The following is a 26,041-nucleotide window of genomic DNA, read 5'->3' as shown; positions in this document are numbered from 1 at the left end:
CGGCTGGACCAAGTGTCCGACCTAAGGACCGTCCAGACCATGTTAATTTCCCTACTCCTCCATTACCCACTGGTCCTATCTCTCAGGAACAGTTTGAGAGGTTTGAACGCCTCCTTATGTTGCAGACTGCACAAATAGAGGCACAGAGGAAATTGAACGAAGAAGATTTCCAAAGAGAAAATGTTCGTCTGTTAAGACAACAGACTGATATATCACAGGACACATTTAATGTGCAGAAAGCTGCATCTATGGTTCCTAAGTTTTTTGAAAGTGACTTAGACACATATTTTGATGTGTTTGAGAACCAGGCTCGTGCTATGAACTGGCCACGTAAGCACTGGGCAACATTGCTTCATACTGCTTTGACGGGAAGAGCTCAAACTTGTACGGCTGCTTTGCCATTTGCTAAGTACATTAGTTATGACGCTGTCAAACAAACAATTCTAGAGACATATAACTTGTTACCTGTAAGTTATCAAAGAGCATTTCGTACGTTACAACGACGACAAGATCAAACTTGTGTAGAGTTTGCTCGTGAGAAAAAAGTTGCATTTGAGAGATGGACTAGAGCTGCTAAATGTACCAACTACGACAGCCTTGTTCAGTTGTTACTACACGAAGAGTTTAACAACTGTATGCCTGCTGACATACAAGAATATCTGATCGATCATCCTACCTCAGATATTCTGGAAACTGCAGCATTAGCAGACAATTACGAGATTTCTCACAAACTTGTACGTACTAAAACACAGAGAAACAAGGTTACTAAAAATTGTCCTAGAAGTTGGCAACCTAAATCAGCTGCTCATTGCCGGCCTGATGTACCTGCTAATGTAACTTCTCGTACCTTTACCAGGAAAACTCACAATCCTGAATCTGTCTCTGTGGTTAGACAGAAATCTGGTATCGAGAAGAAGAAAGTTAAATGTACCTATTGTAACAGAAAAGGACATACTAGAGAGTATTGCTATAAGTTAGAAAGAGATACGAGAAACAGTCGTGCGGCTGGCGCCCCCACTCAAGTCGTATCCTCTTCCGTGCAACAAAGACACCAAAAGCCTAGCAATGCCTCTGATCCTACTGTTTTAGATAATGTTACTCAGGATAGATGACTAGCGTCAGAAAGTGTATCTGACGAAAAGATTCGTTCAGCGATGAGTCCTTACTTTTCGAGGGATAAAGTAGGATTTGACGAATCACATCTAACTGAGATAATTTCTTTCAGAGACACTGGCAGTTATCTCACGTTATTAAGAGAAGATGTACTGCCCATTACTGACGATACCTATTGCAAGATAGATGTATTGTTAGAAGCCTATGGAGGGGCTGTTATAAAAGTGCCTCTGCACAAAGTTTATATTGAAACAAGCTATTATACTGGTTATATTTCAGTGGGTATATCCAGTGGTGTATTTCCCATCAGGTCAGTGGACTTGTTGATAGGGAACGATATCCTTCATGCTGGTATATGTAAAGAACCACTTGTGATTGATAATACCACTGATGATAATTATGCCATTGAAGCTTGTAGAGAGAAACCTATTTTATTTCCTCTCAGCACAATTACTAGAGCTATGTCAAAGATTCAACAACCATCCTTGTCTCCTGTTGAGTTAGTGGATGACAATGATTTGGGGTTGAATATGTTGTTTAGTGACGCTCTGCGCCCAGGATCATTAACACTGACTCCCCCCGGTCATCAACCTAGTCAGGACACAACTGACGTTAAATTTCTAACTCATGATGATTTAATCAAGGATCAGTTTGTTGATCAGTCACTGGAAAGATTGAGAGATATAGCAGTTACTGAGAGTGAAGCAAAGGATCTCGATAATTGTTACTATTATAGTAACGGTGTACTGATGGAGAAAAACACATGTAAGTTGTCAGCTGATAGTGTTTCTACCACAGTCAAGAATCTAGTTGTGTTACCAGTTACATTTCGTGAACAAGCCATTGATTTTGCTCACAATAGTCCCATTGGAGGACATTTGGGTGTCAAGAAGACACTCGGTAAACTGGCAAAACATTTTACTTGGCCAAAGATGAAGGAAACAGTAGCTGATCATGTGCGACGTTGCCACGTGTGTCAAGTGACAGGCAAGCCAGCGCACACACCTCCACCTGCGCCTCTCATTCCTATCACCGTGCATGGTGAACCATTCTCACGTCTTATTATTGATTGTGTTGGTCCTTTGCCTAGAACCAAACTAGGAAACCAATACTTATTTACTATTATGGACGCTGCAACACGCTATCCCGAAGCTATTCCTATGAGAAAAATTAATGCTCGTGCTATTTTTTTTTTATATTTTATTTATAACCAATACAGTATACATAAAAATAAAAATAAAAGGAAACAGTATGGATCTCTAACATCATAATCCTACTAGAACATCTACATACTTATCCCATATACCAAAATACAAATAAACATACAAAGAAAACAGCTTAAAACCGACTCATTACAGTTACAATAAACCCGTATACAAAAATCTCAGACACAAAAGGAATGCGTCTATAAACTGGCTAGATATATCTGTATACCATACAGCCAAAACTTACGTTAAGAACATAGCATGAAAAACCTATATCAGGGTGCCGACAGTCTAAGTACATCTTAACATACAAAAACCTAACATAACATAACCTAAAAAAAAACCACTTCATATGGCAAAGAACAATACCATTGTATAATACTATACAAAGTACATTGAAATGACAATTAAAACAAATTATCGAAAAGGGAACATACAACAAGCATGTTGAATACCTATAAACCTACACATCACATACACCACAGTATTATCTTTGTATAACACATTTGAGGACAAAAAGAAAAACCAAACATACTTAGATCATGCCTTGTGTCACCTCAAACCTTCAAACACACAAATACTGTGAGATGTACCCTCTCACACATACACACAATGTAGTGCAACAACACTACTTACATATTATATTCAATACCTTCTGAAAAACAATGTGAAAAACATATCTTGCACAACTACCCCGACCAAACTCACATCACAAAAGAAGCTTATTTATTATATTACCAAACATACCACACACGCTAACATCCATACACATGTCCATACTCAAGAAAACTAGCCCGCCGCAACCCCTTACTTGACACTTAAATCTCTTAAATCCTTCAACCTGAATCTACGATAACCTTCAGTAAATGCTGTCTCCCATCTTCCCCCATAAAGATCCCTATTGCGGCACTTTGTTCTATACATCGTGGCCCCTAACACTCTTATCCTTTCCTCGACTCCCACCTCCCTCATTGCCCAAGATATATAAATAAAATCAGTGACCACATACGCAACCGCATTCACCACCTGCTGACTCCCCCCACCTATATCTAAACTTAACACCCGCAACACCTGTAACCCTTCCCCACCCACTAACCTAACTACCCTACTTAGCCAGACCCTCACATCTTCTAAACAAGTACAAAAGTACACAGCGTGAAATATGGTTTCCGGACATCCACACGCTTTGCACTCCCCACCCTCCCTTAATCTCCTATTAAATAACACAACCCCAGACGGCAAAATCCCATGTAAAAACCTAAACATAACCTCCCTGACACTTGGTTTTACACGTAGTTGTTGAAGACATTTCCATACAGAACCCCATGCATACATAGGGTATGCCCCCTCAACTGCCGCCACCACAGACCCACCCCCCACCCTCTCAAGAACCTTCAATTTAAGCTGTTTCGGATCCCTTACCTTCAGTAAAACTCGCAACATAGCCTCCCCAAACATTAAATCCCTACCCCTCCACCACCGTTGCATATCCATGCGCAGTCTTTCAAGGCCTTCCCCCCTCACCCCCTCCCTCACAAACCCCCTTTTCAGAAACACACTCAACATACGTTTCTCAAGAGGTATAAGCCCCAGCCCCCCCTGGCTAACGGGAAGCGACACCACCCCTCTACTTAGCCAGTCACAACCCGATCCCCATATAAATCTGAATACTCGCAGTTGCAACCGTTGCACCTCACACCGTCGTAACGGATATATTGCCACCACGTGCCATAACTTGCTATACAACAGGACATTCGTGACTATAACCCTTTGATGCAACGTTAATTGCTCTGCCCTCAAACCTCCCAATCTTTTCAAAACTCCATCCACGGTGCGCCTCGAATTTGCCTCTTGTGCATCCCTATCATTCCGCATGTACACTATCCCACATATCAACAGCTGATCTACCACACGCCATCCACCCTCAACAGTCTCACCATTATGTACACTATCCCCTAGATCCAAATACTTGGACTTTACTACATTAATTTTCATCCCCGTAGCCTCACCAAAAACGTCTATCACCCTTCCTACCTTATGTAAATCCCTCACATCCCTCACCAAGACAGTCGTATCATCCACGTAACCCACTATACCCGCTTCCCCTTCTCGTGCAAAACCAACCCTCGCTCTCGCCATACTCCACCTAACTGCCCTATAAAAGGGTTCCTGAAGACATGCAAACAAAATTTGCGACAGAGGACATCCCTGTCGCAAACCCCTTCCCATCTGTATGCTATCACCTAGTCGTCCATTAACCTGAATTCTCATAACTGCACCCAGATACAAAGTTTTTGCCCAAGAAACAATTTCCCTCCCGAAACCCAACCAACGCATAAAACTCCATAATGCATCCCTTTCTACGCTATCATAAGCAGCTCTCCAATCCAGAGCCAAAACACCCCCTCCCCCCTCCCCCCTATGCTCTATAAAACTCCTAATAACTCCATGCCCTTCATACATTGATCTACCCGGTATGCCATATTGTCCTCTATCAATTACTTTACCTAAAACCTGTTTGATTCTGTTCCCTAATACCCTTGCAAATAACTTATAATCACCGCACATAAGCGATATTGCACGGTAATCTTCTACCGTGGTCTGTCCACCCTTCGGCACTAATACAACAACAGCAGTCCTTTGCTGCTCACCCATTGCCCCATCTTCCTTCATTACATTGAACAATCTGACTAAAAATCTCCTCAATACTTCCCAATTCTTAACATAAAAATCATTAGGCAACCCGTCTACACCCGGTGCCTTACCTAAACTTGCACCTGCTATAGCTTGCCAAATTTCCCCTTCCGTAATCTGTCCTTCCAAAGTCTCCCTATCTCTACCATCAAGCTCGCATTGCACATAACCACCCATTTCCCTTAAAGCATCATCTCGTATACCCACATGTTGTGCATATGACCTAAACCATACATCAAGATATCCACTCATACCTTCAGTCGACATCAATACCTGCCCTTCCCTATACCCTCCCATCCCCACATGAACAGTTAATCCCAACATCTCCGTCGCCGCTCTCCTCTTACGCTGTCCTCTCAATACACACGCCGATGGCCTATCACCCCATAACACCTCCTCCAACCCCGCCAAAACGCGTGCACCATCAAATCTTTCATTTTGCAAATCCCTAATGCTCTCCTTTAATCCCTCAATATCTCCCACCGGGTAACTAACCCTCCCTCGTTCGTAGCAAGCCCTCAACTGCCCCTCAAGATAAGATTGAAACCCGTACTTTAACCTATTATATTCCCTCCCATTACGTACATAAAAATCCTTAATACCTGATTTCGCCACCGAGTCCCACCATCTAACCAGATCACCATTCCCAGGCGCTTCTGCCTCCAACCCCTCCCAAAACTGTTTAAATGACTGTCTATATTCTTCTTCATGCAGCAACTTTACATTTAACTTCCAATACCCCCTACCCCTTCGTGGCAACCCCTCCCAACCCAAATCCACCATAACACCCCTATGATCAGAAAATACCACATCCAACACCCTCACCCTATGTATTACTACCCTTCTGGGGACGTACAAACGATCGAGCCTAGCAGCATACCCACGCCTAATAAATGTATGCTCTACCTCCCCCCCCCCACAGATATCGATTAAACCCACCCCTGATAACAATTCTCCCAATGTTCCCATACAATGCCCCGCCCCCCTCGGTTCCACATCCTTACGCCTTATCACACAGTTCCAATCACCTCCTATCACGGCTACCCCTGGCAATCCACGCAAGTAGTAAACCAACACGTCCCTCACAAATTTATTCTTAACGCGTACGTCTCCCTCTGCCGGTCCATACACACACACCAACGTCATCTGTACCTGACCCCATAATCCATCCACACGTATCACCCTCCCCTCCCCCCCTTCACAATGCCTGACAACCAACGGGCTAGTTTCCTTTACCAATATAGCCACACCGCCTTTCAATCTGACCGCATGTTCAACATACACCTTATATCCCTCCACCTTCAACTCATAACCATGTCTATAATTATGCTCCTGCAAGAACACCACGTCAACACCATGACGCTCCAAAAACTCCCTAAACCACTCACACTTTCTCTGCGACCTCAAACCATTGATGTTCAATGTCAAGCACTTAAAACCGACAAAGGTGGTTTCCCTCTTGACACAACCTTTTTGTCACCTGATCGCCTCATTGCACTCTTATCCCTCCCCCCCCCTTTTTGTGCACTCTTACTCGATCCCTGTCCCTGAGTGTCTTTTGAACCCCTCTGCGTGACATCCGCCCATGTTTTCTTCCCTGAACGTTGTGCGGGCGTAAGCACTTCATCTGAATCATAAAGCACTGCTGCGCGCTTTCGCGTCGTACCGTCGACCTGCATCTCGTCATCAAGCTCATCACCACGATGAACCTCAACCTCCACCGTATTCACCGACAAGACAGCCTTGTCACACACCTTAGGACGAACTACCTTCGCCCCTCCGTCCTCCATAATAGTCCCAAGATCCAGGATCGTGCCTTCTTCCTGATACGGCCCCGTGCCCGAAATATCCACAAGCGTCGTCAATGCTTCCTCCTTGCTATCATTCACTTCTGCGATGATCTCCTCCAATGCCTGAACCACGTCCAAGGAAGGGGAGTCCCCCCCACTCGTAGCACCTGCCATCTTCTCTGCCTTCTCAACCTCCTCACTCCATGACGCACTCTGCGGAGTCAGTGTCGAAAAAGGCTGTTCTTGCTCCACTCTCCTCACCTCTACGTTTCTTCGTTGTTGCAGGTCGTTGTCTCCACGTCCTCTACCACATTGCGCTGCCAGGTGTTCATACGACCCACACAAACGACAAGTGCGTCGTTGCCCTGCGTATGTCACAAATACCTGAGTTCTGAATTCTTCCATCACCACATACGACGGTATAGGATGTCGTATCGTCATCTTTGCAGAGTACGTACCCTCAGGTATTCCCATATACGTACCAGCTGACCATCTTCCGGCAGTAACCGTGTGTACCGTCCCATATTTACTCATGGCAAACCTTATGTCAGATGCATCCGCCTCAAATGGCACATTCCTGATCTTCACCCAAGTGAAGTAACTTGATACATCATGCATCCTCACCGTGACAGCATGATTCACAGGTATGGCCACTTCCTGAAACTTGTTAACCACTGTCTCATACATACTCGTCGAATTGAATTTAAGAAATATCCTCTTCGTGCCATTCAAGGCAAGTCCACAAATCTCTTCAGTAGCTACGCCGTAGGTGTCTCTAATTATTGCTGGTAGAAGTAGCTCCATAGACGACCCAGTGATAGCTCCACTGGTTAATTCAATACAGACTGTATTGACTCTCCGGCGACAAGCCTGCGCCATGTTGTGAAAATATTACTGCACCCAGTCAACACCAGGGGGTAGCAGCAGCACACGTCCTCTCTACTCAAGGGCTGAGAGACGAATTGACTCTCACGTCTTATTATTGATTGTGTTGGTCCTTTGCCTAGAACCAAACTAGGAAACCAATACTTATTTACTATTATGGACGCTGCAACACGCTATCCCGAAGCTATTCCTATGAGAAAAATTAATGCTCGTGCTATTGTGAGAGCGCTGATGAAATTTTTCTCCCAGGTTGGATTGCCACGAGAGATACAATCAGATCAGGGATCTAATTTCACTTCTAAGATCTTTCGAGAAGCATTATCCCACCTAGGAATAAAGTCTGTACTTTCAACCAGTTATCATCCACAGTCACAAGGGGCTCTAGAGAGATTTCATCAGACACTGAAGTCCATGATGAGAGCTTATTGCGAACATTTTTCTAGAGACTGGGATGAGGGTATACCTTTTCTTCTGTTTGCTATGAGAGAAAGTGAGCAAGAAAGTCTCGGATTTAGTCCGTTTGAATTAATATTCGGACACCAAGTGCGTGGTCCTCTTGCAGTGTTGAAAGACGTGTGGACAGGAAAATCAAATCCATCATTGAGCACATCACCTTCATTAATGCAGCAACATTTGACAGCCGCTAGAGAGCTAGCTTCGAAAAACCTAGTTTCAGCCCAAGCTAGAATGAAGCAGCATTATGACAAGCGTGCTGTCTCTCGTTCTTTTAAAGCAGGAGATAAGGTGATGGCTCGGAAATTAGTACCAGGTCATGCTCTACAAGCCAGGTATGATGGTCCCCTGGAAGTAGTGAAAAAGCTTAGCGACGTAAATTATTTGGTACGTACGCCTGGGAAAAAGAAATCTAATCATGTGTACCATGTTAACCAGCTTAAGGCATACTACGCTAGTCCTCTACCTACTACTATTCTTCCTAGGACAGAGGAAGAAAACGTCAGTCTACCTGACATCTCTAGAGGTATAGAGGTTCGTTTAGAAAATTCAGTGACTCTACAATCACTAGACGATTTTCTTAGTAACCTTGGGATTGATAAAGCTGGTGATGTTAAAAACATGATTTTGCATTTCCCTGAATTGTTCGGTGATGTTCCTAAACGTTGTACTCTGGGTGTACATGACGTTGATGTACAGGGAGCATCACCCATTAAGCAATCACCATATAGGATGAGTCCAACAAAGCATAAAGCATTGAGAGAAGAGGTTGATTTTCTGTTATCTCACGGACTTATTGAACGCAGTAAAAGTCCATGGGCATCTCCCTGTATTTTAGTGCCTAAACCTGACGGTAGTTTCAGGATGTGCACTGATTACAGGAAAGTGAACTCTGTCACCTTGCCTGATGGTTATCCTCTACCTCGCATTGACGACCTTATTGACCGTGTGTCAGGAGCCCAGTTTGTCAGCCGTTTAGATCTCTTACGAGGCTATTATCAAGTCCCGCTTACTGAACGTGCTCAAGAAATATCTGCTTTTACTGTTCAAGATGGATTGTTTAACTACCTCGTCACCCCCTTCGGCCTTCATTCCAACGTATAATGAACGAGTTGACCCACAACTTAGAAGGAGTAGAAGCCTACCTTGACGACTTAGTGGTGTACAGTGACGAGTGGGAACAGCACTTGACGCGTCTCAGAGCATTGTTTGAGAGACTGGCGCACTACAACTTCACTGTCAACTTAGCCAAATGTAGTTTTGGTCAAGCCAAGATTACCTATCTAGGCTTTTGTATCGGCCAAGGTGAGGTTGCTCCTATTGAGGCTAAGGTTCGTGCAATTTCTGAATTTCCGGTGCCTCAGGATAGGAAAGGAGTCCAGAGATTCCTGGGTATGGCAGGATATTATCGCAGGTTCTGTCCAAACTTTTCTCAGATTGCAGCTCCTCTTACTGAGCTTACTAGTAGCAAAGTTCAGTTTACCTGGACTAGAGATTGTTCAGACTCGTTCAAAAGGTTGAAGCGCTTGCTATCCTCTGCTCCTGTGTTGAAGAGTCCTAATTTCAATCTTCCCTTCTTTTTACATATAGATGCGAGTGGTTATGCAGTGGGTGCTGTGCTGCTCCAACAGTCAACATCCACTGACATTCTCCATCCTATATGTTACTATTCATCTAAGCTTAAACGACACCAGAAAAATTATGCCACTATTGAGAAAGAGGCTCTAGCTCTTGTGGTGTCCTTAGAACATTTTGACGTGTATTTGGGCACTTCCCCATTTAAAGTTAACGTTTTTTCTGACCACAATCCACTCACCTACATAAACACTATGAAGAGTAAAAATGCTAGGATCATGAGGTGGGCTCTCAGAATCCAACCTTATTCTATTAGCATAAAACACATAAGTGGTCATTGTAATGTAATTGCTGACGCTGTCTCGTCCTTAATAATTATCAGTTACATTAAATTAACGTAATTTTATGCCCAAATACCTTTCGTTACTTGCTATCTCAAATTCAGTAAAGTAACTTAATCCCTCCAGCCCATATTAACTATATATACTCATGTCATGTCTAATTATTATATTTATATATTCACAGTAATGTTGTGTGAGGAGGAGACAAGCTGAGTGTTGAGTGAGTAGTGTGGTGTGGGAGATGGTACTGCGCGTGACGCAACACTGTCCTGCCGCAGACCCCCCCCTCACTACACACCTTAAGCTGTTTCATACTCAGATGTTCATACTGCCTCGCATTCCACAACCACTACTTAAGAGTGGAATGCAGTCTCCTCTACTATGATCGAGCCTCAACGTGCCCTCCTTGTCAGCGCTATCCTGTCTCTACACTGATGTATATAACCACGAGTATGCAGAAATACGATACTGTGTACTGCCCTAGTTAGGGGCATATCCTAGTGACGGACGCTGTGAAATTGTAGAAGTGCTTGGCACAAGAGACTCGGATTAATATTTTATTGACATGAATAACCAGAAATAATGTGAAAGACATTCATGCAACTCCTAGTGCGACCCTCTGTCGTGTTGGGGGGGGTGTTGCAACCCTTGAATGGGTTACAATGATTATTATGTATATATAATTTATATTACCTTTTCATTTAATTTTATATTGCTTATATTTGCGATAATAGCTAAATCGTAAATGTATGACTTTATATTATTATTTGACTGTTATATTGTTATTTAGCTTATGTTGTTAGGATGTATATAAAATGTGCTCAGTTAGGCTTGATTGTCAAACTACTGTAATTATCGCTTGTCGCTCGTTATACTGCCGGCTTCTGAGCTGCAGTTGTCCACGTAGCTATCACGTGATCGAGGGGGGGTGTCCTCACCTCTCGTGAAATTGTCAGTCTGCTGGAGACTCGCTTGCTGGTTGGACAGCTTGTCTGTCTCATTATTCTTGTTAGTTCTGTGGAACTTTGTTCACAGAACATTGTAAAGACTTTGTGATTTTCGACGTTGTACTGAGGTTGTGTGTCACATAGACACTCTGAGTATCTCAGGTCCTTAGCTATAGCTTCTGACCTAATTTTGTACTGGTTCCTGTGTATTGTCACAGTCGAGTTTTCCTATGCTGAACGAAGATTCAGTATTATGGGAGTTTTGTAACTTTTGTGGAGGATCTGCAGATGGTCCCTACTTAGTGTCGTTATATTATCTCCTTGTTCCTGATTCTGTGTCGCAGTCGCTTGATATTGCATTGCTATTGGGCTTAGCATTCTTTGTTGTTCAAGCAGACTGTTCGGGTTGCCAGTCGGTCAAGAAGTTAGTTTATTTGAGGATTTTGTCAGTCACTTGTTTAAGTCTTATTCGAGTCTTGAGACATAGCTAACTACTTAAGAGCACTTACACGCATACACACACTTGTACATATTTGTAATATCTTATTAAATGTTAATGTACCTGACGGTACTTAAGAATTATAAATGTGATATGTGCTTTCAGCACAATAATATTGAACTCGAGAGATTGATTTTATTTTGAATGCTGTAATTAATTTAATTTAATATACCTCTAGACAACTTACTACTTAATAAATTTATTAAATTTTAATTTCTCTAGTTAGTAGCCTACCAGTTGTAATCCTAAAGCACTATTGAACCATACTGAATTTTAATGGATAATTGGACAAGGATACTGACTACTTGTTACGAAAACCCAGTAACAGGCTGGATGCTAGAAGGGCAGTCCTTTCTAGTATTCACTGGAGATCTCTAAGCTTTTAGAATCGCGATTTTTGTAACACGTGTATATATATATATATATATATATATATATATATATATATATATATATACTTATATATATATATATACGTATATATATATATATACGTATATATATATATATACGTATATATATATATATACGTATATATATATATATACGTATATATATATATATATATATATATATATATATATATATATATATATATATATATATATATATATATATATATATATCGTGCCGAATAGGTAAAATTGGTCAATTAGCAAGAACTCATTCAAAATTAAGTCCTTTCCAAAATTTTCTCATATACTTTTAAAGATATATTTTTTCATTTATTTTAATGTAAAAAATAATAATTTTGTATCAAAAGAACCTTAGAAAACTTACCTAACCTTATTATAACAAGCGCATTTTAATTTAGCCTAATCCAATTAAATATATTTTAGATAAGTTTACAATAATTTAATAATATACAAACACAATGAAATATATATATTTTTTTTTGCTAGGTTCAGAATTATTTTTTTTTTTTGAGAAATTATTGCATACACAAATTTTTGCTTACCTTATTCGGCAAGAAGAGCGTTGCTATTTACGCCAAAATCGCAAGTTTTACCTATTCAGCACCATATGTTCATGTTGTGGAGGGTACCACAGGAGCATGTGGATACACAATAGGTCTAGAAACTAGGTCCCCCAAAAATGTTAGTACTTAATATTTCTAATTTCATATTTTCAATAAGATAACTTGACATATCACATAAATGGTTATGCTGTTTTTTTTTTTTTTTTTTTATTCGCCGGTATTCTCCCGGCCCGGGTCTTTTCCAAGTAGTGGTGACCCGGCCTTGGCTCCCTATTTGGGGAGTGTCTCGACACTTAAGTCTCCCATGGGAGGAGGTACAGTACCTCCTCATCTTTGGGACCAAGTGTCCCCAGGCCTAGCCACATTCCCCGCCCTCACGGGGCTCGTAGGGAGAAGCTAGGCCTCTGGTCTGCCATCTACCCCGCCTCAAAGGGGCTCGTGGGGATGGCAGTCTTATGAGCTGCAGATGGTAGCAAGCTCAGCCCTCTTTTGACCTTCTATGGTTATGCTGTCTATCTCTTTACTCTTCATTAAGTAGACAACCACAGTGTTGACGTGTGTGGCTGACAACTTACCTTGCATTTAATCTGATCATCTGTGCGTCTCGCCTAACTCCCAGAGGTACTTGTAACCAAGCATAAATCTCGCTACTACAACGTCAGTCAGTCTGCTCACATTTCTAGGTGTTTCGTAAGCATGCTTATCTAAGCTCACGTTATGATATTTACAGATCTACTAAGGCTTCTTACTATATAGCTATGACATTCATTTTCATTCTTAATATTATTTCTGACACTAGACGTATATACCCAAGTTACAGTATATAATTCATTTACCTTTAGGTATTTTCTTTGGCTAACTTGTCAACTTTATTATGAAGGAGTAATTTAGTGTGTTGTGGGAGCCATGTTAATTTTACATTAATTCCGTTTTCCCTGATTTTTTTAATATCTATCGTATACCTTGTTTCTCCAATGAGCATATTGTTAGTCATTATGCGAGTCTAGTGCCTTCAGTGATGACACAGACGCTGTAATAATCAAAGGGTCAGGTAAGAGAGAGAGAGAGAGAGAGAGAGAGAGAGAGAGATGCATTAGACTGATGTGCAACATCTGGGTGTCTTTATTTATAGACGTTTCACCATAAAGTGGTTTTATCAATGCATTACATGGACAAATTATGAAGACAGTATAAATATATACAGCAGACAATGGAGGATGTGGTAATCAGTCCCTCAGCATAATAGCAGGTGATGAGCACCGTAGTCCTGATGAACCTGAGGCACAGGCTTGAAGATTGGTGTTTATATACTGGAGCCAGATGAGGTGCAGCAGACGAAGGCATTGTCGCTGGTAGGCAGGATTCCCCAGTGGAAGTAAGTCATACCCAAGAGTTGGGCCAGGAGATAGTACGTTGCCTTCGTCTGCTGCACGTCCTCTCACTCAAGTATAAAATCACCAGTCTTTCTGCCAGTGCTCCAGGTTCTTCAAGACTACGGCTGAAGGACTGATTACCTCATCTTCAACTGTCTGCTGAATATGTTTCTTTTGTGCCTCGTGGCCTGGTGGCTAAAGCTCTTGCTTCACACGGCGATCGTCCGGGTTCGATTCCCGACGAGGGTAGAAACATTGGACATGTTTCTTTACAGCCGTTGCCTATGTTCCTTATCAGCAAAATGGGTACCTGGGTGTTAGTCGATTGGTGTGGGTCACATCCTGGGACAAAACTGACTAATTTGCCCGAAATTCTCAGCATAACAAGCGGCTTTCTATATAGTAGTATGTCATTGATGTCAGCTAGGACTGTATACCTTGTACGTGTACTTATAGAAATGAAGATATTATTATTATTATTATTATTATTATTATTATTAAGTCCGTGTAATGTATTGATAAAGCCACTGGATGACGAAACGCCTACAAGACGCTCAGATGTCGCACATGTGTCTGACTCACCATCTTGTTGGTATTGAATACCACTGATATACAACGTGAGAGAGAGACAATAATCTCAAGACAAATGACAGAGTTTTTTGACTATCACTCACTACTTTGTGATCGTCAATATGGCTTCAGGAAAGGTTACTCTGCTGCTGATCTGTTGTTAAACCTCTCCACTAAGTGGCACCAGTCACTGGATGAATCCAAAGTCAGCTGTGTGGTAGCACTGGACATTGCTGGCGCTTTCGACCGGGTGTGGCACCAGGGCCTCTTAGCAAAACTTCAAGCACTGGGAATTGCAGGTTCTACGCTATGTCTCCTCAGTGATTACCTTCATGGTAGATCTCTAAGTGTAGTTCTCATTGGAACGGAATCAGCAAGACATCCTATTGGGGCAAGTGTTCTACAAGGAAGCGTGCTGGGACCATTGTTATGGAATGTCTACTTCAACGACCTTCTTCATCTCATCCCAGAATCACATGCATATGCAGACGACTGCATATGCCAGCTGCTCTAAGCTACATCAATCACCAGCTGAGAGCTATATCAGCTTGGGGAAATAGATGGCAAGTAACATTTGCACCTGAGAAAACGCAAATGATGATCGTCTCTAGGCACCATGATGGTAATGCTGGTGCAGTAGTAAGGATGAATGGGAGGGTGTTGGCACCTGGAGAAGAAGTTAATATCCTTATGGTGAAATTTGACTCCAAACTAACCATGAAGAACCATGTTGTAAATCTTGCAAACAAGGCAGCAAGGAAGCTTACAGCACTTCGCCGTATCTCGCATCTACTTGACAGTAGGGGTTGCAAGATTCTGTACGAGGCACAAGTATGCTCGCACCTTGAGTATGCTCCACTTTCTTGGTTTGCCTGCCCTCCCTCTCATCTGCGACTGCTTGACAGAGTAGAGAACAGAGCAAGACGTCTCATCTCTCGCCTGGACCCATCCTGGATAGATCTGTCATTTCAGCAGAGCCTTCAACATAGGAAGGATGTGGTTGGCCTTACTGTTATGTACAAGGCCAATATTGTCAAAGTACCACACTTGGATCCACTTCGAGGACAGCGTGAAACAAGCTTTTATGCCACAAGACGGGCAGAAAGCAGCAACTTCACTCTGGCTGGACCCTTCTCCAGAACATCACTCCATCTGAGATCATATATACCCAGGATGACTAGAGTATGGAACACATTCGTACAGCATAATGATGTCAACGAGATAAAGTCAGTTGATCAAATGAAAATGCTGGCCCACAGATGGCTCCAACTTCATCCTGTTCCCTACTTGTATTTCTCATAACAATAAAAATGCTTTCAAATGAGCTGATGTAGGTAACAGCTCTTAGCTTGCCAATAAAGTTAGGAATCCTTAACCTGTAAATAGCTTGTCAATAAAGCTAGGGATCCTTAACCTTGTCAAACCCTGTGTTAAGAAAAGAGAGAGAGAGAGAGAAAGAGAGAGAGAAGCGAAGCTTGCAGGCCAAGAGATACAGCAACACACGAAACGTTAGTGGTACATCCATCACTGTCTAAGACTGGTCTGAGAAGAGCATAACATTACCCCTTCAACCTCAGGTAGGAAAAATCTCCCTACCTTCTCATGATTCTTTTTATTTCTCCCCGTTTTTCCCTTCTTAATTTTTCATTAGTCTTTTTTTCGTGCTTCATTAAGTTTCCTCTTGTTCTTATTTGTCGTTTTCCCCTCTCATCCTCGGAGGTATTCTGTCAATGACCCCCGTTCACGTCCTAGTAAATCCTTCCCTCCCACTGGTTTTCACATCCTTTTTGCCTCTAACTCCTTCACTCATATTCTTCCTCCCCTTCCCCTCTACCCCTGCCAATGACACATCCCCCACCGATCACAGAAACGTGTGTTGGGTGTGGTGGCGGCGGGGTGGAGGCGGTAATGGCGGGGAGTGAAGGTGTAATGACATGTTCTGGCGCGGTAATTGTCAGTCTAGCCACTGGGGGGCCGGGCGGCCTGGCGGTAAATCATGGCCTGTCCGCAACCAACTGACTGATGGGGCCCAGCACCCCACGCTCACCACTTTCCTCACTGGACTCGCTCCTCCTAGCCGAGGAGGGAAGGTTAGATGGTTGGACATAGGAATGAATGTTATAATCCATTCTTGTGTGTGACTCGAAGCACGGGTTGCAAGGGTTCCATTGATGCAAAAGCAAATACTGATTGTTTTCATCCCACCAGATTATGAAGCCCTTTTATTTAACCTCCTAACAAATAGACCTCAAAGAGTAGTATTAGCAAACAATAAACACAGGGCTGCTTCACTGAAGAGTTCTGTTCCCCAAGGCACAGTTCTTATCCCAATTCTCTTTCTCATTCACATATTTGATATAGACAAGGACGTAAATCATAGTATTGCATCATCCTTTGCAGATTATTCTAGAATCTGCATGAAAGTGACATCCATAGTAGACACCGATCCTCCAAGCTGATATCAGTCAAGTTTTCCAGTGGGCTACTAACAACATGAAATTCAATGAGGCTAAATTTCAGTTACTAGTTACAGAAGGAGTGAGGAAATAAACATGAGATCGTAGTACAAGACAAACTCATCTCACTCAATAGAGAATAAGTCTAATGCAGGAGATCTGCCAAAAGATCTCACGTTAAAAAGCACGAAAATGTTCTTATCGCAACTGCAAAAAAAAAAAAAAAAAAAAAAATGGTAGTCTGGATAACCAGAATTTTCAAAACAGAGATGCCAAACCAATGATGACATTCTTCAAGGAGTGTCATCATTGGCTTCAAGGAGTGTCATCATGGAGGGAGAAATTACAGAGCTGGGAAATGTACAGAGAATATTCACAGCTCATGTAAACTCAGTCATGCACCTAAATTGCTGGGAGTACCTGAAGTCCCATGAACTGTACGCCGTAGAAGATAGGCTAGGATGATACATGGTAATATATACCTGAAAGATTCTAGAGGGAATGATTCCTAACATATGAATGCAAAAAGCTTGGCAATCGGTACAACATAATTCCGATGACGAGCAGCGGAACGATGAACTGAGAACTCAGTAAGTGTAAAGGAACCACGACTCTTCAGTACCCTCCATTCACGCATAAGGGAATTACCAACAGATGGCTGGCTGTCTTCAAGAAGAACACGACAAATTAGTTTCATCAGTAACTCATCAGCCGAGACTATAGTGAATCTATTGGGCTGAGGGCGGCGGGCACAAACAACCTACTCAAACAGGCCAGCAACCAGAAGGCCTGGTCTGTGACCTCTCTGAGGAGACGGTGACATCCGGAAGGGATTACAGGTAACCTATAGGAATTCAGATGTCGATCTCTTAGGGATCTCAACACTGTATATTTTCGCACAAAGACCTGCTGTTTTTCACTGGTTCTTCCAGTGAACATATTTTGTAATTTTACCAGTAGGTTATACTTGGTAACAAGTCCAGTGATAAAGTTAGTGAGATATATAGCACTAAGACTGGAGATAAATTAAGCTATAAATGTGGTGATAAATTTGGTGGTTAATCTCACGATAAATTTGGCTTTCAGATTGGTCAAACGATTAACGATAAGTTTGGCAATATACTTAAGAAAGTGTCATTAAGAATATGTCTGCTGGGACGCGATGCTTCTCAGACAGAGACATACATGTACAAGACACACTACCATACTCACACAAAAATATACTCAAAAACACAAGCACAAAGACTAGAGTCTGATCTAATCTGAAATCTGCACTGCCACTTAGAATGGAAGGGTGGACTTTTACTATTTTAAATGCTTCTTTATGGACAAAGGATGGAATGGAGTGATACTTCACTGAAGACACAGTCATGCATCCAGGAATACAATGTCCTCTAAAAAAAAAAAAACAGTGTAGAGTGTCCTCTACACCTCCACTCATTATCGAAATGTTTCAAGGAATATTATAAGAAAAAACGGGAAATGAGAGTAAAGATCATAAGTCTCCTTAAAACTATACTAACTGAGCCAACAAAATGTTACTTGACAATAATCATTAATGAACCACCATTTGCAATTTAGCTAGATTAAACACTTAGTAACTGTCGTAATCGTACGTCTCATAACTTACAAGATATCCCGAAATATCTGGGGAATTTCTATACTTTCTTGTGTATAATAACACAAAAGTAATCCTGGCAGAATGACTCAAGACCGTAATATACTTGGAAAACATCGATACCATGCCTAACCCTTCTAGGGTAGGGTAGGTGCCTGAGCCCGAGCCTTTAACTCATAAGACTGTCATTCCCATTTGCCCCCTTGGGGCGGGGATGGCAGACCAGAGAGGCCTAGCTTGTGGCTAGGCCTGGGGACAGTTAGTCCCTAAGATGAAGAGGTACTTGTGCCTCCTCCCATGGGAGACTTAGGTCTCAGACACTCCCTAAAGAGGGAGCCAAGGCCGGGCCACCACTTGGAAAAGGCCCGGGCCGGGAGACTACCGGCTAATCTTTAATAATAATAATAATACTTGGAAAAGACCCGGGCCGGGAGAGTACCGGCGAATAAAAAAAAAATAATTATATCATCGACACCGTACCCAGCCCTTCTAGGGTAGGGTAGGTGCCTGAGTCCAAGATTGCAGCTCACAAGACTGTCATTCCCAATAACCCCCTTGGGGCGGGGATGGCAGACCAGAGAGGCCTAGCTTCTCCCTACGAGAAGCTAGGCCTGGGGACAGTTGGTCCCAAAGATGAAGGGGTACTTGTGCCTCCTCTCCTGGGAGACTTAGGTCTCAGACACTCCCTAGACAGGGAGCCAAGGCCGGGCCACCACTTGGAAAAGGCCCGGGCCGGGAGAATACCGGCGAATCTTTCATAAATAAATATGTAATTACATGTTGCACATCTGTGAATCTAGTTGGTTATTCAGTACATCAAGTCAATTAATTTAACTAAGCACCTGAGACATTTTATCTCGATAATTTCCATACTCTTTTAAATTTAACACCTGGCACCGTATGATAACGCTAAATAATTCGCCTATGATAGGCAGGTATATCAAACTTTCGTATATACACACAACTATTGAATTAGAATGTACATACAACATGAGGTGGAGAGTCAGGTGGAGAATATATCTGCGGTATTGCAGAATCCTCGAGTCATCACTTATCTGTACATCTATTTCAGCTAGAACAACGGCTTCTATAACATAGCTGAACCCATTGCCAAGAAACTTCTTCATCGTTAACCCACGTAACTGCATGCACACCCGCCCGTCCCATTAGGGGATCCTCATCAGATACAACCTACCAAACATACTCGGCGGTCCTTTACAGGTCCGTCTTTTTAAATCTAACCTACCCAGCATTCTCTACCTGACTCCGTCCTATAAATACTCATGTACTATTTACCCAGGAAAATCTGTTTGTGACTCGAAAAAGCCCACTGTGTGGGTGAAACGTTGTCAATAAAGGATCGCATTGTGCTGTATTTGTGTTTATTTTTCCCGGGATGGTGATAATTCCTAGAATTTTCATAAGGTGCCAAGTGTTAAATTGAAAAGAGTATGGAAATTCCACGGACATTAGTGTATTTTTTGTAAGTTGACAGACGTACTAAGCCGTTAATCCAACGAAAACACAAACGGTGGACCATTAATGATTACTGTCAAATGAATGACAAACGTTTTATACGCTCGATTACCATAGTTTCAGTGAGGCTTGTAGACTGTACTGTCATTTCTTCTTTTCCTTAAAACATTCCCTGATAAAGAATAAAAAGGCACAATACCGTGATTGGAACAATAAACAAATATCCCGAACAGTATGTCTCTGTAAATGGTCCAAGTCAGACTGAAACGTCGTCGGTAACTCGTTTCTCCTATGTACGGGTTATTTGTGTATTATTCGCTGACGACTTTTCTATACAGAGCGGAGGGAAAGGAGGCCAGTCCATGCAGGTCTTAAAAGATGAGACAGCGCTCCTGGACACAGACAACGCTCCTGGATACAGACAACGCTCTTGGACACAGACAACGCTCCTGTACACAGACAACGCTCCTGGACACACATCTGTCTTCACTCAGATTTCCATTCTATCCCGTTCATTGCTCCCGAAGAAGCATTTAAAACACGAAGAGCTTAGAGCAGCAGTTCTTAACCGGAAATTACTCCCTCCCTCCCTCTCTCCTAGGTGACGCGACGCGTGAGTACTTTCCTAGGGAGGGAGGGAAAGATTATTATTATTCTAATCAAAACTAAGCGCTAAACCACCATCGTCATGCAGCACAAACTAAGAGAAAACATAACAAATGGCCTTAACATATGTTTGTATGTCATTATTTTGATTTACAAGTGAGGGGTGACAAAGTTTTGCTCACCGTAGATAATACAAAATATCGTATGTGGTAACTACGTCAATTGAAATGTGAAACTACATTAAAGGCGACTAAATTCAGGTAAACCTCATATTTTTAGACTGGCGAGATTACATTTTCTCGCTTTGAGCTGAATGGATGAACGTATTTGGATAACCGTATAACGTATTTCAATTGCCACATAGCAGGTTCTTCAGTTTTCACTAAATATAATGTAAATCTAAAGGCAAGTTACAGCAACCACACACAATAATAGGCATCTATCACTACTTAATGAAGATCAGAATCTATTCATAGCTAATATGACTAAAATTGTCACATATTCAATAATTTAATAATCTTGGTTTGAGTGAGTTGTATAACTTGGCAATACTGACTGAGACGGTTTCAACCGTTAAGTACTGTCAGTTGTATATTTGTGATTTGCTCTATTAACTGACTCATTTTGAGAATAAAAATAATAATAATGTTTAAGAATGAAAACTAGTTTGCCAGTTTTCCTATTTAAATAAAGAGGACTTTTTTTTAATGTTTACATTTAGAATTTAATATGAATGAACGAGGGGGAGAGGGCGTGGAGATGAGGACCAAGTGTGATGGAGGGAGCGACCCAAAATAAGTTGAGAAGCATTTGGTTAGAGTAACTTCACTGTCCCACCTCTGTGGTTGTTGTGCACTGGTGATTGCTTGTTCAGCAATTAGCTACAACACACACACACACACACACACACACACACACACACACACACACACACACACACACCGACACACACACACACACACACACACACACACACAAACACACAAACACACACATACACACACACACACACACACACACACACACAAACACACACACACACAAACACACCAGTTTGGAACCCACACCTAGCCAAGCACGTAAAGAAACTAGAGAAAGTGCAAAGGTTTGCAACAAGACTAGTCCCAGAGCTAAGAGGTATGTCCTACGAGGAGAGGTTAAGGGAAATCAACCTGACGACACTGGAGGACAGGAGAGATAGGGGGGACATGATAACGACATACAAAATACTGAGAGGAATTGACAAGGTGGACAAAGACAGGATGTTCCAGAGATTGGACACAGTAACAAGGGGACACAGTTGGAAGCTGAAGACACAGATGAATCACAGGGATGTTAGGAAGTATTTCTTCAGCCACAGAGTAGTCAGTAAGTGGAATAGTTTGGAAAGCGATGTAGTGGAGGCAGGATCCATACATAGCTTTAAGCAAAGGTATGATAAAGCTCACGGCTCAGGGAGAGTGACCTAGTAGCGATCAGTGAAGAGGCGGGGCCAGGAGCTCGGACTCGACCCCCGCAACCTCAACTAGGTGAGTACAACTAGGTGAGTACACACACACACAAAGACACACACACACACACACACAAAGACACACACACAAAGACACACACACACACACACACACACACACACACACACACGACACAACATTTGTCATCTCTCACACTAATTTAGCCTCACTCAATACTATTGTTAATAAAGAACTCGTAAAAATAGCAACGTGGATGACTGTCAATAAACTTACACTGAATATAGACAAAACCTTTTGCATTATATTTGGTAGTAGAGACAGTGACGTCCAACTAAACATTATGCTTAACAACTTCCTTATTGCTAAACATAATGAGGGAAAATTCGTGTGTCAACACCTTGACAGCAATCTGAAATTCAATACCCATATCCTACACATAAAAAAGTATGTAAAACAGTTGGCATCCTCTCAAACATACGTTACTATGTACCACAAACAGCACTACTTACACTATACAGTTCACTGATGTACCTCTGCCTCAACTATGCTGTTTGTGCCTGGGGTTCCTCAATGACAAATCACTTAAAGCCAATAATAATCCCCCCAAAAGCTACAGTGCGAATGATCACACAATCCACATCTAGACAACACCTCCCCCTTTTCCTCACTTTTCAAAGACCTAAACCTATAAAACAATCACTCGTACTACTGTGCCACCAACATTTAAAGAACAATCAATTCTAATATAAATCCCGACCTGAAGTGCTTTCTTGACAGTTGCAACAGGACCCAAGGACACAGTACTAGGCACAAAAATCTCTATGACACTCCGATGAAGCAGTTGAAGTTATTGTGGGTGGGGTAGAGTTTTAGTGAGGTGTTTGAGTCCGTGGGTGTTGGCTTGCAACAGGATTTGGTTGGTTGATGGAGTTATCCTTGTGCAAAGAAGCAACATATTCCCTGCGCTTAGGACATTGGGAGAAGGTGGCAGTGTGTGAGTGAGCGCAGTTGATGCACTTGGCAGGCTTGTAGCATTGTTTCCACATGTGTCCAGTAGCGAAGCACCTGGAACAAACCTGTTGCTTTGTATAAGAGTGCTTCAAGTTTCCAAAACTGAGACACTTGAAACATTGGAGGACAGGGGTATAGTTGGGAAGAAACAGTGAAGAAGGAATGATGAAGCAATGGGTATGAATGTCGTGTCTGAACAAGATGTCAGCTTCAGAGGGAGTAGGGCAGCGAATTTGAGAATATTAGAGGAGGGAGGAGGATAAAGCTCCTCAACAGTTACGTCGTTTTGGTCGAGATATCAGTCATGACGTCATTCTTGTCGTAGTCATAAGCTTGAAGGAGAGAGTAGTCGACATATTTTGCTACAACTGTGCTCTTGGCCTTGTGAAACAACTTTAGGTTAGGTTAGGTAAGAGTTGGCATGAAACAGCAAGTGTTTCCTGACGCTTTTGGCCTTCTGACCGAGGCCTTCCGCTGGCTTGCCGGTGCACCCCTTTTAAAAAAATATGGTTATGATTATATTAACAATGATTGATGTCTTTATCTTAAGACAAGTCTCTCGTATGTATTGCACTGTAGTCATGTTGCATGTATGAATCCTAAATAGAACTTAGTGTGATTAATACTACAAATCAGAGACGAGTGTCAAGACTCAATCAAGCAACACTTCATGAAGAGCTTCAGAGCTTCAGAGCTTCAGAGCTGGGAAGTGGAACTTCACAATCCTCAGTGTCTGATGTCCCAGTCACTGTGCGAGGGTCGTCACGCCGCGTTAATCTACATTACCCAGTAAGGTTACATGTACCGAGAAGTGTGTATATATGTGTATCATACCTACTGAGAGGTGTAGCTGTGTATATATGCTGAAAGCATAACTGAAGTTTCATATTAGTGATTAATGTGCTACATCTCTGAGCAGTGGTAGTGAAGGTGACTGTAGCTTCATTGATACTTGAGTAGTTGATAAACTTGAAACCTACTAAACCAGCAAACCATGGATGGTTTATAATTCCCAAAATATTGGAGTGTGTATAAACACTTGATATACACCACGTTGCCCATAAACCCTACCTAGTTAAGTGTATGTTTAAGGTGTTGATGAAACGAATGTGAGAAGTGCTGGTGTGACCAGTGTTAGTGTGGCCAATGCTAGTGTGGCCAATGCTAGTGTGACCAGTGCTGGTGTGACCAGTGCTGGTGTGACCAGTGTTAGTGTGACCAGTGTTAGTGTGACCAGTGTTAGTGTGACCAGTGCTAGTGTGGCCAATGCTAGTGTGATCAGTGCTATTACTGAAAAGTTCATTGCACATATTAGTTCTGAAAACAGTTTTACGTGTGAATGAGTGATCATAATGACGTCATCAGTGTTAATGATAGTGAAGTGTTGGTTGCGGTGGTGAAGCACCACCTGCGCCCCAGTGTCATGTGGGTTCGATAACGTGGATGGGGTAAAAACACTCGCGTAGGCTGGGTAGTACTTATAATTATAACGGAAAGTATGGGAAGCACCATCAGCCGCCCTGCCTCTCTCTGCTCTCTATCTCAGAGTGACCCACCAGTGCCTAGCGGGTGAACGGCATTCAAAAACATGCTATGGTCAGCAGCAAAATGAATAACAGTCAGTGATTCACACAGACGGTTGGCAGTGAGTCATCTACTGGTAACTGGTTACTGGTAACTGGTACTACTGAGACCAGCACCACCTGTGCCCCAGCACCACTTGCGCCCCAGCACCTCCTGCGCCCCCAGCATCACCTAGCAATGACACTCATATAATCATCTACAGTACTAAGAAGGTAAGTGAGAAACCGTGGGACAACACACCACCAGTAAGGTAAGTTTATATTTTACACCAGTTGTCAAAGACTTTTTCCAAATTTAGGAATGTATATGTAGTATTTAGCACATTTACGTATATTAAGTTATTAGAATCTCATAATTTCGCTTTCAAACTGTCTTGGATACGGAAGATCCCGTACCATTGCTCTGAGCAGTTAAATTGTATAAATATCCATCCCAGGGTAAGAGTGACGCTCCCTCCCCACCAACCTTTCCCTCCAGTACATCATGAAGGACGTTTTAGTTCTTCCGTTTATTAAGATAAATAGAGCTTTCTTGCTTGATAACTGAAAACTTAAATGATTCAAATAACTTTATCTTTGCGACCTCAACTGGTACATGTACCCACTTAGTACCTTAGTAAATCGTCGCTAAGCGAGAGAGTACTCAGTGTACACACGAATCAGGCCACAACAATTGCTGGGAAAAACATATTCGAGGTAAGTCTGACTGATCATAGTCAAGTTGTTTTAGCTTAATATCTCTATTATGCACCCACATTCCCATCCTAAGGGCGGTAGTCAAAAGATTACAGAGGTACATAATGGGTCCAGGGACTGGGTCCCAGTTTTGATAGCTGAACAAGTTACAAAGGTAATGAACTCCTGGTAGATCTGGCCATAATCATGACCAAGCTGAAGATTGAGACACTCATGCAACATATGGGAATTTTTATTTAAGAACACAGTGGCTTCATCAGTCCAATACAAATCAGAAAGGTGTAAGGAGAGGAGGAATTTGAGATAATCAGCTCCTCAGCCTGGAGTCGATGTGTTCAGCCCATCAATCTTGTAGAAAGTACAGCACAGGGCCGTAGAAGTGGCTTATATACTGTAGTCAGGTGAGGCGAAGCAGGAGGAGGCGAGGTCAAAGTAGGTTTTCGTCCAAAGGTTGGACAACTGTTGAAGAATTCATTTGTATCAAGATCCCATGATGTTGCCGTGTCTGACAGATGTGATAAATGGTTTAAAACCGACAAGTTGAAGATTGAGACACTTGGTTAAAGGTAATACAAATTCCAAGAAAAAGAGGATAAATAAGTATACAGGATATAATGTAGGGCATAATGACAGTAGTTTGTTGAACTACGTAATGGTAGGTAAAAGACTGTTGGGTAGACTTCAAGATGCGCATGTTTA

The sequence above is a fragment of the Cherax quadricarinatus genome, chromosome 20 (genome assembly GCF_038502225.1).
Source record: "Cherax quadricarinatus isolate ZL_2023a chromosome 20, ASM3850222v1, whole genome shotgun sequence".
NCBI lineage: Eukaryota > Metazoa > Arthropoda > Malacostraca > Decapoda > Parastacidae > Cherax > Cherax quadricarinatus.
The sequence above is the reverse complement of the archived record's forward strand: the minus strand, read 5'-3'. Positions refer to the sequence as shown.